The sequence below is a fragment of the Somniosus microcephalus genome, chromosome 7 (genome assembly GCF_052327205.1).
Source record: "Somniosus microcephalus isolate GS21.2 chromosome 7, FLI_Smic_1.0, whole genome shotgun sequence".
NCBI lineage: Eukaryota > Metazoa > Chordata > Chondrichthyes > Squaliformes > Somniosidae > Somniosus > Somniosus microcephalus.
Window position 1 is genome coordinate 141,245,411 of NC_140993.1, and position 19,961 is coordinate 141,265,371.

Consider the following 19,961-nt stretch of genomic DNA (forward strand, 5'->3'; position numbering starts at 1 on the left):
TTGCACTTGTGTGCTGGACTCCGCCATCATTGCGAATGGGATATTCATGGAGCCTACCCCTCCCGTTAGTTGTTTAATTGTCCACCACCATTTACAACTTGATGTGGCAGGACTGCAGACCTTTGATCTGACCCATTGATTGTGCAATCACTTAGCTCTGTCTATAGTGTAGTGTCCGTGTGTAGATAAAGACACTGAAGACAGGAGTTGGTTCATAGGTATTTACTAAGCAAGTCTGGGGGGGGGTTTCTAAAGGATATACACAATACACAGGCTTATATAGCCCAAGTGGCAATTACCGGCATTACGCACACCTGGGGCTCTTAAAGGCACATACACCATAATTGCTCTTAAAGGCACATACACCACAATTCCTCCCCTTCTAGCTAACTAGTACATCATATTTTAAGTAATTATTAATTACATGTTATATGCAAAATAATATACATTGCTGTATTAATTCATTATAAGTTAGTCTCTCAGGAGGCTTCCTGACTCGGTCCGGATAACGCCTCGGGGGTGTAGTAGTTTCTGGTGGTGTAGTAGGTTCTTCTGGCAAGGCTGATTCGGCTTGAAGGCCAGTGTCGGGTTCATCGGGCTCCAGTATCACCGGATTGGAGGTAGATATGGGTATCTCTACTTCATCGTTAGATGTATAGAGTGGTGGTGTAGGTTGTCCCTTTTCGGATGACTTGATGATTTGGTCAGCATGGTGCCTTATTATGCTGTCTCCGATGTCCACGGTATACATCAGTGGTCCTAATCGTGTGCAGATAGTTCCAGGCTGCCATTTCTCGGTACGGTAGTCCCGGGCCAAAACCAGTTGGCCTATCTGGAAGGCCCTAGTTGGCCTTTCATTCATGCCCTGAAACTGCCGGTTCTCCACGTCCCTTCGGATGTTGGGCTTGACCAAATCCAGCCGGCATCTTAGGTTTCTATTGTAGAACATCATGGCGGGAGTTTGGTTAGTAACCATATGCGTTGCATTCCTATATGCAAATAAGAAGTTATCCACCTTGTGCTGAAGTTTTATGTCTTCATTACCCATGGCCTTGATGGCCTTCTTGAAGGTCTGGACAAACCTTTCAGCCAATCCATTGGTGGCGGGATGGTATGGGGCGGACGTGTAGTGCTTTACCCCATTGTTCTTTAAGAACTTTCTGAATTCTTCGGACACAAATTGCGGTCCATTATCAGAACATATCTGCTCCGGCAGCCCATTCCTGGCAAATATGGTCCTTAATACTGTGATGGTTTTTTCCGTGGTGGTGGAGGACATCTTTATTACCTCTGGCCACTTGGAGTGTGCATCAACTGCGATTAAGAACATTGAGTCCATAAATGGACCAGCAAAGTCAATGTGCACCCTTTGCCAGGGAGATGAGGGCCACTCCCATGGATGTAGAGGGGCCTGTGGCGGAGCATTTTGGACCTTCTGGCATCCTAGGCAGCTCTTGGTCATGTCTTCGATGTCTCCATCGATACCTGGCCACCATACAAACGCCCTAGCTAGGTTCTTCATTTTCACTCCACCCAGATGCCCCTCGTGAAGCTCCTTTAGCACTTTATCCTGGAGTTTGGGTGGAATCACCACTCTGGATCCACACATCAAGGTTCCTCGGCACACTGACAGCTGTTCTCTTCTTTGCGAGAATGCTGGCAACAGTGGTTCGCCATGTGCTGGCCATCCCTTCACTGTTAAATCGTAGACCCGTGAGAGAGTAGGGTCATTTCTTGTCTCCCTTTCAATGGCAGAATTTGTCACCGGTAGACATTCCACTATGGTAGAGTGGAATATCTCTACTGGGTCTACTGTAGGTGCCTCTTCTATCGTTGGCAACGGTAGGCGTGATAAACCGTCAGCATTCCCATGCTGTTTTGACCCTTTGTATTCAATGTTGTATTGGTGCGCCCCTAGAAAAAGGGACCACCTCTGTAGTCTTTGTGCCGTCATAATGGGGACACCTTTTTTAGGGTTGAATATGGAGATGAGGGGTTGATGGTCAGTCAGCAAGGTAAATTTTTGTCCGTGTAGGTAATGGTTGAATTTCTTCACTCCCCATACCAGGCTGAGTGCTTCCCTGTCTATCTGGGCATAGTTACGCTCAGCTGAGTTCAATGAGCGTGACGCAAAAGCTATCGGCCGTTCCGAGCCATCAGGGAATCTATGGGACAATACCGCTCCTATGCCATAAGGGGATGCATCGCATGCCAGTCTGATTGGTAGTGATGGGTTGTAATGAGCCAAAATTTTCTCGGATGTGATTAAGTCTTTACATTTATGGAAGGCACGTTTACAGTCTTCGTTCCATTTCCAAATCACTCCTGTCTGTAGAAGATCATTAAGAGGGTGTAGAATAGTTGATAAGTTTGGTAAAAATTTATGATAGTAATTTATTAATCCCAGGAATGACCTTAATTGTGAAACATTTTCAGGTGCTGGGGCTTTTATAACTGCTTCAATTTTTTCAGGTGACTTATGCAACCCTTCCTTATTAATTATGTGGCCACAATATGATATCTGATTTTGGAAAAATTCGCACTTGGGGCGATTTGCTCGTAGGCCCCGTTCTTTCAGCCTAGTGAGCACCTGCTCCAAATTGGCAAGGTGCTCGTTGTCATTTTCTCCTGTTATAAGGATGTCGTCTAGGTAGCATTGAGTCCCCGGAATCCCTTGCAGGACTTGCTCCATAGCTCTTTGCCAGATAGCTGGAGCTGATGCTATTCCAAAAACCAGTCGATTGTACTGGTACAGGCCTTTGTGTGTGTTTATTGTGAGATACTTTTTAGAGGTCTCCTCAACCTCCATCTGTAGATATGCCTGTGCCAAGTCAATTTTTGTGAAACGTTTCCCTCCGGATAGTGAGGCGAAAATATCTTCTATCCTCGGAAGAGGATACTGTACCGTGTGAAGGACCGGGTTTACAGTCACCTTAAAGTCCCCACAGATGCGAATTTTTTTCTGTTCCTCAGAGTTATTTTTCAATGTTTTTTTCATGACTGGAACGATGGGTGTTGCCCATTCGCTCCAATCTATTTTGGATAATACGCCTGCCTTTTCCAAATTCTTCAGCTCTGCCTCGACTGCCGGACGTATTGCGTATGGCACCGGCCTTGCCTTAAAAAATTTTGGAATTGCTGTATCTTCCACTTTTATTGAGGCGGTGATGCCTTTCAAGGTTCCTAGTTTCTCTTGAAACACTTCTTTGGCGTTGGCCAAGATGTCTTTTAATCGTTCAGGTATGATGTCATCATTGTTTTTTTCCTTACTGGTCACCGTCAGTGCCTGAATGGAGTGCCAGTCTAAACGTATCTTCCTTATCCATTCACGTCCCAACAACGGTGGACCACCATCTTGTAGAATGTATAAATACAACTTTTGTATTTCTTTGCCGTTGTATACCACAGGCACCCTTATTTTTCCTTTGGGGTAGACTTTCTGCCCCGTATATGTTTTTAAGATAATGGATGTGTCTTTTAGAGGTATATGCGAAAATAGCCTCTCGTAATCTCGTCGATTTATTACGGTTAGAGCTGATCCTGTATCTAGCTCCATTTTAACTGGGGACCCTGCTATTGTGAGGGTAACCCAAATGGTTTGGTAATCCTCTTTGGCAAGTACATTATGTAATTTGAGACAGCTTAGTCTCTTGTTTCCGGAGTCGCTATCGCTATTCTGGTCTTCGGAGCTATTGTCCGTCATCATTTGTACCTTCCTGTACTTTTCTTTATTGATTTTTTTTTTCTGTCAGTGGATTTATTTTGTCCAGATTGGCATACCCGTGCAATGTGTCCAATCTTACCACATTGCCTGCATGCTTTGCCCTTGAACCAGCAGTCCCTCTGGTTATGGGTGGCTCTGCTGCAGTGATAACATCTTCCGAACTCCTGTGTCATTTTATGGGTGCCGAAGTCCTGTGTCTCTTGTTGTATCTCTGCAGCTCCTTTTGCTGCTGCTTCGTATGATACAGCCATACTGAAAGCTTTGTCCAATGTTAAATCTTTTTCAGAAAGCAGTCTTTTTTGTGTTCCTTCACTTAAGAGACCGCAAACAAATTTGTCTCGAAGATAATCCGATAGTCCTGCTCCGAATTGGCAGTACTTTGATAGCTTTCTTAATTCGGTTAGGTAATCAGCGTTACTTTCATTCTTGTGTTGATTTCTCTTGAAGAACTTGAATCGTTCCGCTATCAGCAGCAGTGTTGGGTTTAAATGCTCCTGCAGGGTATCAACAATTTCTTTAAAAGTCTTGTCCTTTGGTTTGGCTGGAGTGATTAAATTTCGTAACAGCCCGTATGTCTTCGCGCCCATTAAGTTCAGAAGTACTGAAGCTTTTTTTTCATCTGTTATTCCATTTGTAGTGCAATAAACCTCTACTCTTTCCACGTATGTGGTCCAATCTTCTATTTCGCCATCAAAAGCCTCAATATTACCAGATTTAGGCATTTCAGAAAAGATATGGCGCTTCCCGCGCTTTCCCGCCGCTGCTACCGATAACAACGCTGTTTTACTGTGGTTTCCGTTTATTCACTGTTGGAGACTCGTTCCCGACGGAGGTCTAAACGCTGACCTGCTTGCCGCGCCGGCCGTCTCTCGAGTGCACCCTCCCAGTCCGTTATTGCTTGCCTCCGATTTCGCTGCCTGTCTCAGCTGTAGAGCCCGCCGCTGGAGCTCCAGCCTGACGCCCAGGAAGGATTAGCGCAGTACCTGTCACCAGCTTGGCCAGCTGGTGAAACCACAGTTTCTCTTACTTCCTTGAGTCTTCTGGACGCTGGAGGAATCGATGTCCTTGAGGTGCTGCCGAATTGCAGGTAAGTCCGTTTCCACTTCGTCGCCACTGTAGTGTCCGTGTGTAGGTAAAGACACTGAAGACAGGAGTTGGTTCATAGGTATTTACTAAGCAAGCCTGGGGGGGGGTTTCTAAAGGATATACACAATACACAGGCTTATATAGCCCAAGTGGCAATTACCGGCATTACGCACACCTGGGGCTCTTAAAGGCACATACACCATAATTGCTCTTAAAGGCACATACACCACATATAGCACGCTGCTTCTGTTGTTTAGCATGCATGTAGTCCTGTGTTGCAGCTTCACCGGGTTGGCACTTCATTTTTAGGTACCCCTGGTGCTGTTCCTGCTTCTGCACTCATCATTGAACCAGGGTTGATCCCCTGGCTTGATGGTAATAGTAGAGTGAGGGCACAGAATGTACTCTGATATGCCGGGCTATGAGGTTGCAGATTGTGGTGGAATACAATTCTGCTGCTGCTGATGGCCCACAGCGCCTCATGGATGCCCAGTTTTGAGCTGCTAGATCTGTTCTGAATTTATCCTATTTAGCACGGTGGTAGTGCCACACAACACGATGGAGGGTGTCCTCAGTGTGAAGACAGGACTTCGTCTCCACAAGGACTATGTGGTGGTCACTCCTACCAATGCTGTCATGGACAGATGCATCTGCGACAGGTAGATTGGTGAGGGCGAGGTGAGGTAGGTTTTTCCCTCATGTTGGTTTTCTCACCACCTGCAACAGGCCCAGTCTGGCAGCTATGTCTTTCAGGACTCGGCCAGCTTGGTCAGTCGTGGTGTTACCGAGCCATTCCTGGTGATGGACATTGAAGTCCCCCACCCAGAGTACATTCTGTGCCCTTGCTACCCTCAGTACTTCTTCCAAGTGGTGTTCAACATGGCGGAGTACTGATTCATCAGCTGAGGGAGGGAGGTAGGCCGTAATCAGCAGGCTGTTTCCTTGCCCATGCTTGACCTGATGCCATGAGACTTCATGGGGTCCGGAGTCAATGTTGAGGACTCCCAGGGCCACTCCCTCCCGACTATACACCGCTGTGCCACCACCTTTGGTGGATCTATCCTGCCGGTGGGACAGGACATACCCAGGGATGGTGATGGAGGAGTCTGGGATATTGGCTGAATGGTATGATTCCGTGAGTATGACTATGTCATAGTCACAGACTAGTCTATGGGATAGCTCTCCCAATTTTGGCAGAAACCCACAGATGTTAGTGAGGAGGACTTTGCAGGGTTGTCATGTCCGAAGCCGGTGCCGAGGTCGATGCTGGGCGTTCCATCCAGTTTTACTCTTATTAATGCTTTTTGTAGTGGTTTTTTACAACTGAGTGACCTGCTAGGCCATTTCTGGGGGCAGTTAAGAGTCAACCACACTGAATCATAGAATCATAGAAATCATAGGAAGTTACAGCACGGAAGGAGGCCATTTCGGCCCATCATGTCCGTGCCGGCCAACAAAGAGCTATGCAGCCTAATCCCACTTCCCAGCTCTAGGTCCGTAGCCGTGCAGGTTACAGCATCCCAAGTGCACATCCAAGTACTTTTTAAATGTGGTTAGGGTTCCTGCCTCTACCACCCTTTCAGGCAGTGAGTTCCAGACCCCCACAATCCTCTGGGTGAAGAAATTTCCCCTCAAATCCCCTCTAAACCTTCCCCCAATTACTTTAAATCTGTGCCCCCTGGTTTTTGATCCCTCTGCTAAGGGAAATACGTCCTTTCTATCCACTTTATCTAGGCCCCTCATAATTTTATACACCTCAATAAGGTCTCCCCTCAGCCTTCTCTGTTCCAAGGAAAACAAACCCAGCCTATCCCGTCTTTCCTCATAGCTAAGATCCTCTACTCCCGGCAACTTCCTTGTAAATCTCCTCTGTACCCTCTCTAGTGCAATCACATCTTTCCTGTAATGTGGTGACCAGAACTCCACGCAGTACTCTAGCTGAGGCCTAACTGGTGTTCTATACATTTGAAGCATAACCCCCCTGCTCTTGTATTCTATGCCACAGCTAATAAAGGCAAGCATTCCGTATGCCTTTTTAACCACCTTATCTACCTGGCCCGCTACCTTCAGGGATCTGTGGACATGCACTCCAAGGTCCCTTTGTTCCTCTACACTACTCAGTGTCCTACCATTTAATGTGTATTCCCTTTCCTTGTTAGCCCTCCCCAAATGCATTACCTCACACTTCTCCGGATTGAATTCCATTTGCCACTGTTCTGCCCACCTGACCAATTTATTGATATCTTCCTGCAGTCTACAGCTTCCTTCTTCAGTATCAACCACACAGCTGATTTTAGTATCATCTGCAAACTTCTTAATCATACCCCCTATATTCAAGTCTAGATCATTGATATATACCACAAAAAGCAAGGGACCTAGTACTGAGCTCTGCAAACCCCACTGCAAACTGCCTTCCAGTCACAAAAACACCCATCAACCATTACCCTCTGCTTCCTGTCTCTGAGCCAGTTTTGAATCTAACGTGACACTTTGCACTGGATCCCATGGGCTTTTAGCTTCATGACCAGTCTGCCATGTGGAACCTTACCAAGAGCCTTGCTAAAGTCCATATACACTACATCAAATGCACTACCCTCATCTACCCTCCTTGTTACCTCCTCAAAAAATTCAATCAAGTTTGTCAGACATGACCTTTCCTTAACAAATGCTGTGGGTCTGGAGTCCAAACCAGGTAAGGAGAGCAGATTTTGTTTCCTAAAGGACGTTAATGAACCAGATGGGTTTTTATGACAATCCGATAATTTCATGACCACCATTACTGTTACTAGCTTTTTATTCCAAATTTTTATAATTTTATTTAAGTGATTTTAAATTCCCCAGCTGCTGTGGTGGGATTTGAACTCATGTCTCTGGTTCATTAGTCTAGGCCTATGGATTACTAAAACAAAAGCAAAATACTGCAGATGCTGGAAATCTGGAAATGCTGGATTACTAGTCCAGTAACATAACCACTATGCTACCTTTCCTAATCATCAACAATATGATGGAAGGAGTTATCAATAGTACCTTCAGGCAACACCTGCTCACCAAAAACATGCTCACTAATGCTCAATGTGTGTTCTCAGAAAACCACGCATCTCAAAACCTAGTCATAGCCTTCATTGAGACATGGACGTAAGAGCTGAATTCTAGAGTGTAGTGTATGTACCCGTCTACCTTTAAGAGAACTATTGTATGTAACCGTCCACCTTTAAGAGAACTACTTTAGGTGTTGCACTACTTTGTTGGCTTCTGTATACTGTAATACCGACGGTGACCACACCGGTATATAAGTGCTGTGTCAGGAGTTATTGGGCAGATTCGCCCTGACCTTCGAATAGTAAAGTCCTGTTTTAAGTTACTCTTGGAGTCTGTGCATTAATTAACTAAACAACCCACAGACTTTACAGTGGCGACGAGTCCGATCGTACCCTGCGGCAACAATACGTCCGAAGCAGTTAACGAGCGTCGAGAAGAGGCAACCGCCCTTGTCGTTCTGCTGGGAGAAAACATGAGGCTGCAGAACTAGAAAGGAGGAAGAATTTAGAGACAAAGACTTCCATCAGCAACAGGTACTGACTGTCCCTTCTGCCACGGTGAGGAGTGAGCCGATCAGCACGAGAAGCAAGGCGGCCACGATGACTGTGAGTAAGGGAAAGTAAAAAGAATAACCGGAGGATAAGGGCGGTGCACTCGACCACGGTCGAGGGGGAAAGGAGCCGGACAGAAGTCGGGTCCAGAGGCGCTGAGACTGGGGCAGCGTGGAGCAAGGAAGCCGCGGTATAGACAGGCTGGGGACGCAACGGCGTCGTGAGACAGCTAGACCGCGACCGGCGAAAAAGGCCGGGCTGCGACCGAAGCCACGAAGCGCTGCGACCGGGAACGTAGGCGCGAGAAGAGATAAACTCAGCCGCAGCCGGGGAGGGAAGCACCGGACTGCGAGAGGGCGATTGGGAGCCGAGCGAGCGGGAGAGGCAGAGCCGACCAAGGGAGACTGAGCGAGAGCCAGTCCAGCGGCTGAAACTGTTCTCCGTCAACGGGGTGTACCCAGCACCGGTAGAGCCGAGCGAGCGGGAGAGAGACAGAGCCCGAGCAAGGGAGACTGAGCGAGAGCCAGTCCAGCGGCTGAAACTGTTCTCCGTCAACGGGGTGTACCCAGCGCCGGTAGAGCCGAGCGAGCGGGAGAGAGACAGAGCCCGAGCAAGGGGAACTGAGCGAGAGCCAGCCCAGCGGCTGAAACTGTTCGCCGTCAACGGGGTGTACCCAGCGCCGGTTGCCCTGCCGAGAAAAGGGAAAGCACTGAAGCCGACGCGCAGGCTGTGAACCTGAAAGCCAGCGGCCGTCGCCCGTGGGGAAAGTGTACCCCTCCCGCCAGGGGAAGAAACGCGGGAAACCGCCATTAGGCGGAGAAGAAGACAGAAGCGGGGAACCGCCATTGAAGTGGGCGGGGAGAGAAGATAAGCGCGGGAAACCGCCATTTTTGCGGGAACCGCCATCTTGAAAAAAAAAAGAAAATTTAAAGAAATAATCCGTGGTGTTATCAGGAAGAGAGGTAGATGCCTAAGCGTGGTAACATCAACGATTTTAACTCCGAGGTAGAAGACTGGGCCACGTATGTGGAACGCATTGAGATCTATGGTGAGACCAATAAAATAGAAGAAGATGACAAAGCTATAACCTTGCTAAACTCGATGGGCGCGAAGACATACGGGCTCTTGAAGCATCTACTAGCACCAGCTAAACCGGCGGATCAGACTTTCGATGATATTGTTGCTGTCCTGAAGGATCATTTTAACCCCGCACCACTGATGTTAGTGGAACGATCCAAATTCTATGCGAGAACGCAAAGGAAAGACGAAAGCAACGCAGAATACTTGGTCAAACTGCGTAGACTAGCGAAACACTGCCAGTTTGGAGGGAATCTGACAGAGGCATTGCGAGACAAGTTCGTGTGCGGGTTGTCAAAGGAAGGAACGCAAAAGCGACTACTCGAAGAGAACGATCTTACACTTGAGAAGGCTGTCCTTATTGCTGCATCGAACGAAGCCGCAGCGAAAGGAACGGCGGAAATGCAGCTAAAGGCAGCGGCACTCAGGGTGCAGCAAATTACTTCGGGTACAACGAAATGCTATCGTTGTGGGAAGACAACACACGACCAGAACCAATGCTGGTTTAAAAACCAGGAATGTAGGAAATGTGGCAAGCTCGGTCACATAGCTAAGGTATGCCGGTCAGGAAAGAAGACCAACAATAATGAGTCACCACAAAAGAGGTACAGAAAGGTACATGAGGTGACTAGGAGGAGTCCGGAAGAACAGAATTCGGACTCACACTCCAACTGCAAGGAACTGGATAGTCTGAGAATTCACAATGTGAGTAATGAAGCTGACCGACAAGCTATCTGGATCACATTACAGATTGCAAAAGTCCAAGTGAAAATGGAAGTGGACACCGGATCGGCGTTGACGGTCATGAATAAGCATGATTATAAAAAGTTATTCAAGCATATTCCCCTACGGGATACGGAACTAGTATTGAAGACATACACGGGGCACAAAGTATACCCCATCGGAAAGATAGAAGTCAAGGTGAGATACAAGGACAAAGAGCACCAAAGGATGGACCTGTATGTGTTGCCTGAGGGAGGTCCACCACTTCTGGGACGGGAGTGGATCAGGAAAATAAAGATAGACTGGCATTCACTAAACACCATGACGGTAGATTCCGGAAAGGAAGATGTCAAACCTGAACGGTTGTCCAGAATATTAGACGAAGCTAAAGAGGTATTCCAGCAAGGACTGGGAACACTGCGAGGAATTAAAGCAAAGGTTAAGATTGCAGAACATGCAAGCCCAAAATTTTTCAAAGCCAGATCGGTACCTTGCGCAATACGACCTGCTGTGGAGGCAGAACTGGAAGAACTTGAATGATCAGGGGTACTGTCAAAAGTGGACTGGAGTGAGTGGGCCACGCCCATTGTTCCCGTCATGAAGTCTTCACCAAGTGACAAGCCAGGGGGACCGGGGAAGGTCCGCATCTGCGGAGACTTCAAGATCACAGTGAATCCGGTGCTTCACACGGTACAATACCCGCTTCCGCGGATTGAAGATATCTTTGCTTCGTTGGCTGGAGGGAAACATTTCACCAAGATAGACCTGGCACAGGCATAATTACAAATGGAAGTCGAGGAAGAGTCGCGTCAGTACCTCACCATCAACACACACCGAGGCTTGTATCGTTATAATAGACTGGTTTTTGGGGTAGCTTCGGCTCCAGCAATTTGGCAGAGGGCCATGGAGCAGGTATTACAAGGAATTCCAAGCACGCAGTGTTACTTAGACGATATCCTGATTACGGGAGAAGACGAGGAAGAACACCTCACAAATTTGAAACTGGTGCTCACTAGGTTGAAGGAATATGGCCTTCGAGTTAATCGCAAGAAATGTGAGTTCTTCCAAAAACGGATCTCGTACTGCGGTCATGTCATTGACCGAGAGGGGCTGCACAAGTCACCTGACAAGATAGAAGCTGTCGTGAAGGCCCCCGCTCCGGAAAACGTATCACAGTTAAGATCATTCTTGGGGTTGATTAATTATTATCACAAGTTTCTGCCGAATCTATCCACGGTGCTGCATCCGCTGAATGCTCTGTTGCGGAAAGAAGTACCATGGAAGTGGAGTGAGGAATGTAAAAAGGCCTTTCGCAGAAGCAAGGCGTTGATTACCTCTGAAGAAGTGTTGGCTCATTTCAACCCAACGTTACCTCTTCGTTTAGCTTGTGATGCTTCCCCCTATGGAATTGGAGCAGTACTTTCACACAAGTTACCAAATGGCTCGGAAAGGCCAGTGGCATTCGCGTCCCGATCATTGACCTCCGCGGAGCGAAATTATGCTCAAATAGATAGGGAGGCCCTCAGCCTTGTGTGGGGCGTAAAGAAATTCAATCATTACCTGCAGGGCAAGAAGTTCACATTACTGACAGACCACCAGCCGTTGGTGTCCATATTCAACCCTAACAAGGCCGTTTCCACCATGACAGCGCAAAGGTTACAGAGGTGGTCCGTGTTACTTGGGGCACACCAATATGACATCGAATACAAAAGGTCCAAACAGCATGGAAATGCTGATGGGTTATCGCGCTTGCCATTGCCGATAGTAGAAGAAGCGACTACAGTGGACCCGGTAGAGATGTTCCACTCATCCATAGTGGAATGTCTACCAGTAACAAATTCGATGATCGAAAACGAAACAAGAAATGGCCCGACTCTCTCACGAGTCTATGATTTAACGGTGGAGGGATGGCCAGCACAGGGCGAACCAACACTGCCAGCATTTTCGCAGAGAAAAGAACAGCTGTCAGTGTGTCGAGGAACCCTGATGTGTGGATCTAGAGTGGTGATTCCACCCAAACTTCAACAGAAGGTGTTAAAGGAGCTGCACGAGGGACATCTGGGTGGAGTGAAAATGAAGAACCTAGCAAGAGCGTTTGTGTGGTGGCCAGGCATTGATGGGGACATCGAAGAAATCACTAAGAGCTGTCTAGGATGCCAGAAGGTCCAAAACGCGCCACCACAGGCTCCTCTGCATCCATGGGAGTGGCCCTCATCTCCTTGGCAAAGGGTACACATCGACTTTGCTGGTCCATTTATGGACTCAATGGCCTAGAAATTCGGTTGGGTTAGCGCCCAATTAGGGGCGTTGGAGTGGCTTGCGCCGGCGGTATCGCTGCGCCCGAAATTGCGATGGGCCCTAACATCAGCGTTACCCGGTAGCGCTGCGCCGGCACCGATGATGTCATTGGTGTGCGCAGCGCCCCGGTTGCAGTGGTAATCCGGCCCGATGGCCAAATTCAGTTGCGGCCACCTCGCCCGTGGCAGCCGCAAACAACGATTGTGGAACGGGATGTTGCAGCACCGTAAGGCCGGCGCATAAAGGTGGAGCGGCGGCCGGCCGCTTTCCCGGCGGCCGCCTGCCCGCACCTCCCTCCCCGGACTCCTGCACCACCCCCCCGCGGCACTGATGTGTGTGTCCCGCGAGCCCGGCACTTCTCCGAGGTGCCGGGCTCATTTGTTGGGGGAATCCACCGGTCAGCTGTCGGCTGCACGCAGCCCCTCCTTAAGCGAAGGAGGAGGCCTGCAGTACCCCAGCCTGCCGCACCGCATCGGGTGCCGCAGCGGGGGATTAGCGCCTGAAACCTGCATTCAACGCCCATAGCGAGGCGCTAAAACCCTCCATTAGCGCCCGCCGCAGTCTGGGCCCGGGGCAACTGAATTTTAGGCGGGCGCAGCGGCAATTATGGCGGGCGCAAAATTTCGGGCGCTAAAGCCCTGGCGGACTCAAACCGAATTTCTAGGCCAATGTTTCTAATAGCGGTGGATGCACACTCCAAGTGGCCGGAGGTAATAAAGATGTCCACCACCTCCACGGAAAAAACCATCACAGTGTTAAGGACCATGTTTGCTAGGAATGGGCTGCCGGAACAGATCTGTTCTGATAATGGACCGCAATTTGTGTCCGAAGAATTCAAGAAATTCTTAAAGAGCAATGGGGTTAAGCACTACACGTCAGCCCCATACCATCCCGCCTCCAATGGATTGGCTGAAAGGTTTGTCCAGACCTTCAAGAAGGCCATAAAGGCCATGGGTAATGAAGCCATTAACTTACAACATAAGGTGGATAGCTTCTTGTTGGCGTACAGGAATGCAACACATGCGGTCACAAATCAAACTCCCGCCATGATGTTTTTTAATAGACGACTAAGATGCCGGCTGGGTTTGCTTAAGCCAAACGTCAGAAGGGACGTAGAGAACCGGCAATTCCAGGGCATGAATGAAAGGCCAACTAGATCTTTTCAGATAGGTCAACAAGTTTTGGCCCGGGACTACCGTACTGAGAAATGGCAGCCTGGAACTATTGGAAAAAGGCTAGGGCCGTTGATGTATACAGTGGACATTGGGGACAGTATAATGAGGCGCCATGTTGACCAGATCATAGGGTCAGCCACAAATGGCCAATCTACTCCACCACCTTACACGGTTAATGTTGAGACAGAGATACCCAGAACACCTACCTCCGATCTGGTAATACTGGAATCAGATGAACCTGACACTGTCCTTCAAGCCGAATCGACCTTGCCAGAAGCACCTGCTACCCCGCCGGGAGTTACGACACCACCAAGGCGTTATCCGGACAGAGTCCGGAAACCTCCAGAGAGACTGAATCTGTGAACTGTCTTGCATCAAGTTGTATATATGTTATAATGTATGTTTAATGGGGAATCAGTATGTTGTAAGCTAAAAAGGGAGGATTGTAGTGTCTGTACCCGTCTACCTTTAAGAGAACTATTGTATGTAACCGTCCACCTTTAAGATAACTACTTTAGGTGTTGCACTACTTTGTTGGCTTCTGTATACTGTAATACCGACGGTGACCACACCGGTATATAAGTGCTGTGTCAGGAGTTATTGGGCAGATTCGCCCTGACCTTCGAATAGTAAAGTCCTGTTTTAAGTTACTCTTGGAGTCTGTGCATTAATTAACTAAACAACCCACAGACTTTACATAGAGGAAAGGTGAGAGCAACTGCCCTTGACATCAAGGCAGCATTCAACTGATTATGGCACCATGGATCCCTAGCAAGACTGAGGTCAGTGATTGTCAAGCTGTGGAAATGGAAGCTAAGTAAGAAAACTGAAATAAAATGAAGGAGTCACCATGTGTAAGGGATAATGGATAAATAATGCAGAGGTTCAGTAATGTTCTGAACAGAGGGCTCATAGGTAACCTCGTCAGACATGGGTGAGGTCACTACAGACGTCAGTTAAATGAAGTAAGACGTAAACTAATCAAGAAGATGAGACAGGATGTGGAATAGGATAAACTAATCATCAGGGCGCAGGAAAAAAGGGACAAATGTGTAACCAAAGAGCTGGGACAGATTATAGGATAGTATAAGCCAGGAGGGAAAACCCCAGATAGAGAGCGAGGACCTAGGAGCAACACGCGACAGCAGGGACCTGGGGACAGAAACCCTACGTAGAGGTTTGGAAAGAGATTGATCACCTCGGACCAAAATCGGGTAATATCAATATAAGTTGTGAGTCTTATATTTTGGAATTGTACTTTAAACTGCGAACGGTGTCTGTTAAGTATTTATTAAAGATAAATCTTTGTACGCAAAATCTGTTGCCTGTGTGTTTGTTCAGACCAAACTTATATTTGAACCCTAAAAGGAAAATTGCGAACCTATTTTTTCAATCTTTCGAATATCTAGCGAATTCGGAGCAACACAAGCAAAAACTCCCCAGTGGCTAGTCATACCCAGCAAGATGGTAATGGTTGTTGAAGGGCCATCACTGCAACCTCAGGATATAACTGCTGGAGATTTTCAGGAATTGTCTTTAGCCCAACAACCTTTAGCTGCTTCGTTAATGACATTTTCTCCATAATAAGGTCGGAAGTGGGGCTGTTTGCTGATGATTCTGCAGTGTTCAGCTACATTCACAACTCCTCCAGTAATGAAGCAGCCTATGCCAGCCTACAGCAGGACTTGGGCAGTATTCAGATGAGCTAACAAGTGGCGGGTAAAATTTGCACTACATCAGTGCCCAGTAATGACCATCTCCAACAAGAAAATGCCCAGCTCCTACCCCTGACCTTTAATGGCACCATCATCACGGAGTTCCCCATCATCATCACAGAGTTCCCCATCATCAACATCTTGGGGGTCACCACTGACCAGAAGCTTAATTGGACCAGCCACTCAATATGGATCCTGGTGTGAGCAAATAATTTCCTGGTGTGGTGCTAAGCCATAAGATCAGGAGAGATCCAGGTTTATGGTGAATTAGCTGATCTCAGCTAAGGGGGAGCAGGGTCAATACAAGTAACCTCAGCATCTCTGGGAATGAGCAGTGATGTAGTGGATATACTGTAGATCATGTAGAAGATTTCTTCTCATTGTTGGGGTTAGGGGGTGGTGGTGGTGGGAACATGAACCCTCTTCCAAGTGCATTTCCCAGTGTTAGAATAGATTTGTTTATACGTACAGAAATACTTCATGACGTGAAAAAACACAGCATACAATTAAAACACCCAAAGCAGGCTCTCACAACCAGCAGCAGTCACTAAAAGCTAGCCAGCCAAGCCACAGCTGGCCAACCAACCACAAATAGCCAGCAACCAGTCTGCAACCAGCCAACCACCAGCAGCCATCAAGACACCACCACCACCAGCCAATCTACAGCCAGACACCAGTAGCCAGCCGCCAGTTCTTGGATAGTTGACACTTCACAACCAGTCACCTCCAGTCCATCTACAGTCAGCCTGCAGCTAGCTAACAGGAGCCAATCCACCTGCTGTAAGCCAGTCTCCTACAGTTAGTCTGCAATTGGTTGCAGCCAATCTGCAGTTGGCCTGCAACCAGCTGCCCAGTCTCAGCCAACTGCCAACACCCAGACAGCCCTCAGCAGCCAACCACCTGTCCCAGGCTACAGGAGCAGAGAGGTCAGAATTGGGGTCAGCAGGAAAGCTGCCAGAATAGGGAGTGAGAATGGAATGGAAGGGGGAAAAGGGGGTTTCCAGACTTGGAAATGGGGAGAGGCAGCAGCACTGGTATATTTACTCGGCTTTTACAGTAAGTGTCTCAGTTAATATAGGAGAATTGCATTGTTTCTTCTGTCTACAGGAGGCATTCAGAAACCTGCTGTAAAAGTCCAGTCACTTAACGATAACAGTGCCGCTGCTCCTCTCCTGATTCTGACAGCTCTCTCCCCTGCTACCAATTTTGGCAACAGTGAACAATTGAGTAAAGAATTGAGTACATCACTCAGGCCTGACAGTTCTACAGCAGTACTGAAGGAGTTCTGCATTGGTGGAGATCTTTTAGATGAGACGTTAAACCAAAGCCCTGTCTGCCTATTCAGGTGATGGTAAATATATGATTGCATTACTTTTTGAAGAAGAGCCTGGAAGTGCCTTGGCCAGCATTCCTCCTTCAACCAACACCACCAAAACCAGATTAACTGGTAATTCATTTTATTTGCTGTTTATGAGATCTTGCTGTGGGCCAACAGTAATTACACCTGGAAAGTAATTACTTGGATATGCAGTACTTTGGGACATCCTAAAGACATAATTCTTCCTTATTAAACAGTTTAGAATTTCAGGTGCAAACACTTCATCTGCCTTTTCCCTGCCTTAGCTGTTTTCATGCCCTTTAATTGCTTTTCAGTGCCTTGTTTAGATGATATTTACATATTATCTGCCAGTTTTCACTTCATTCCAGCTTTTTAAAATAATTATTTGCTGCTAATTTAACCCATTAACTTCTCTATGCAACAAGAGTCAGAATCTGACATGACTTTTAATTGTTGCTCTCTCTCTCTCCGGTTTGATCAGTCTTATTAAAAGGTGCTCTTTCCTTTCAGATACGGTTCTAATGAAAAGTCCATATCCGAAACTCTAACCTGTGCTTTCACGTTAAAAATGCTAATGTACTTACTGTGTTTTTATTAAACAACTGACATAGTGGGATAGTGTACTGGTGGATGTGGATATTTTACATGCCGGCACAGTGCTGGATATTAATCTGAGTTTTGAGAGTCAGGGATTTTGGCTTGAACTGGAGTACGTCAATGAGTAAATACTAATATCATTTTTGATTAGTTAGCTGTTAAGTGTTTTTTTTTTGCAAATAGTAACCGAGTTGGTTTGATTGACAAGCTATCTATCAGTTGGGTGTGAAAGTTGTAATGTATATACCTTTAAGGGGGGAACTACTTTTTACAGCTCATGTATACTGTAGTACCGGCAGTGACCACACCTGTATATAGCACTTAGTAGTAATCTGTACAGTCAGTTCCACTGTGAGCCACATTGAGTAAACACCTGTTGTTACCGTTCTCCTGCAGTCTGTGTCTTATTATACACGGACACAACATTGGCAACGAGGCAAGTTCGAACCTACCTGCAACTCTGCATCACCTCCCGGGGATTTGTTCCTGGAGATCAGTGGATTGGAGGTCAAGGCCAGAGACTCGGGCGTCGACCACGGGCAACCGCCCAGTCATCTAGCAGAGACGCGAGAACTGCGGGGGAGGCTGTCGAGAGCCAGGCTTGGCTTTCCAGTCGAGGTGGTCCAGCGAAATGGGGTGGCAACAGGTAGTGCGCAGACCCTTCCCGGACAGCAGCGGACTAGAGCTCGACCGAGTAGCACAGCAAAGGGCCGAGCAGCGTCGACGGGGGAGAGAGAGAGGGCTGAGCGCACAGGGCGCAGCCGGTGTTCAGGGGCCGAGCAGCGTCGAAGAGAGGGAGAGAGAGACGCGCAGAAACCCGCGAGGCGCCGCCATTGCCACGAGGACCGCCGAGAGCGGCGTTGGCAGCAGCGGGGGAGGAAGGAAAGCGCGGGAGACGCCATTTTAAGCCATTGGGAGATGCCATTTTAAACCACACCCAAAATGCCGAAGAGTGGCAGTATCACCGCATTTGACAATGAAGTCGAAGATTGGACTACATATGTCGAACGAGTAGAGGTGTACTGCAAGGCAAATGAGGTGTACTGCAAGGCAAATGAGGTGTCAGATGACAAGAAAGCGTCGGTATTGTTAAATTTAATGGGTGCAAAGACTGGTTTATTACAAAATCTAGTAACCCCAACGAAGCCAATGGAAAAGAGTTTTGAAGACATAGTAACGATACTACAGGGACATTTAAACCCCACACCGCTGCTGATAGCAGAGAGATTCCAGTTTCACAAACGGAACCAGCATAAGGATGAAAGCAATGCTGATTATTTGACAGAACTGCGCAAACTATCGAAACACTGCCAGTTTGGAGCGGGACTGGCAGATACCTTAAGGGACAAGTTTGTGTGTGGGCTTCAAAGTGAAGGAACCCAGAAACGGCTTTTATCTGAAAAGGACCTTACGCTGGAAAAGGCTTTCAGCATTGCGGTATCATATGAAGCAGCAGCACGGGGCGCTGCAGAGATACAACAGAGACCGCAAGAATATGGCACAAACGAAATGTCATATGGAACAGAGAAGTGCTATTGCTGCGGCAGAACAACACATGACCAGAATGATTGCTGGTTCAAAGACAAAGTGTGCAGACAGTGTGGAAAAGTAGGACACATAGCACGAGTCTGCAGGTCGGGAAAGAAAACCAGCAATGAGAAACCTACCAAAGGAAAGTACAAGAAGGTACATAAGATGACGGAGAATAGTTCAGACGAACAAAAGTGTGATAACGACTCCAAAAGCAGGGAACTGAGTTGTCTGAAACTACATAATGTGATCACAACGGAGGATCACCGAACCATTTGGGTCACTCTCAAGAAAGCAGGAGTCCAGGTAAAGATGGAATTGGACACAGGATCAGCCCTAACAGTCATAAACCGACGGGACTACGAGCGGCTAGTCTCACACATACCCTTGAGAGACACAAAAATTATTTTGAAGACGTACACGGGGCAAAAAGTCTACCCCAAAGGAAAAATAAGGGTGACCGTTATATATAACGGTAAGGAAACACCAAAACTAGACCTGTATGTATTGCAAGATGGAGGACCACCATTACTGGGACGTGAATGGATCCGGAAAATACAACTGGATTGGCATTCCATACAGGCACTGACTGTGGCTGACAAAAAGGATGATGACGTCACACCTGGGTGACTGTCAAAGATCCTAACTGACGCGAAAGAAGTGTTCCAGCAAGGACTCGGAACACTAAAAGGCATGACAGCGATGATTAAAATTGAAGAAAACGCAAGTCCAAAATTTTTAAGGCCACACCTTATGCGATCCGCCCAGCCGTTGAAGCAGAGCTGGAGAGTCTAGAACGTTCAGGTGTACTGTCCAAGGTAGACTGGAGCGAGTGGGCTACACCCATCATCCCTGTGATGAAAAAGTTGTTGAGCAGCACGCCTGGGGAACCAAGGAAGGTTCGCATCTGTGGGGACTTTAAGGTAACAGTGAACCCGGTCCTTCACACCGTACAATATCCACTTCCGCGGATTGAAGATATTTTCGCCTCGCTATCTGGAGGGAAATGCTTCACTAAGATTGATCTGGCCCAGGCGTATCTGCAAATGGAGGTAGAAGAAGCATCAAAAACATACCTCAGAATCAACACCCATAAAGGTCTCTACC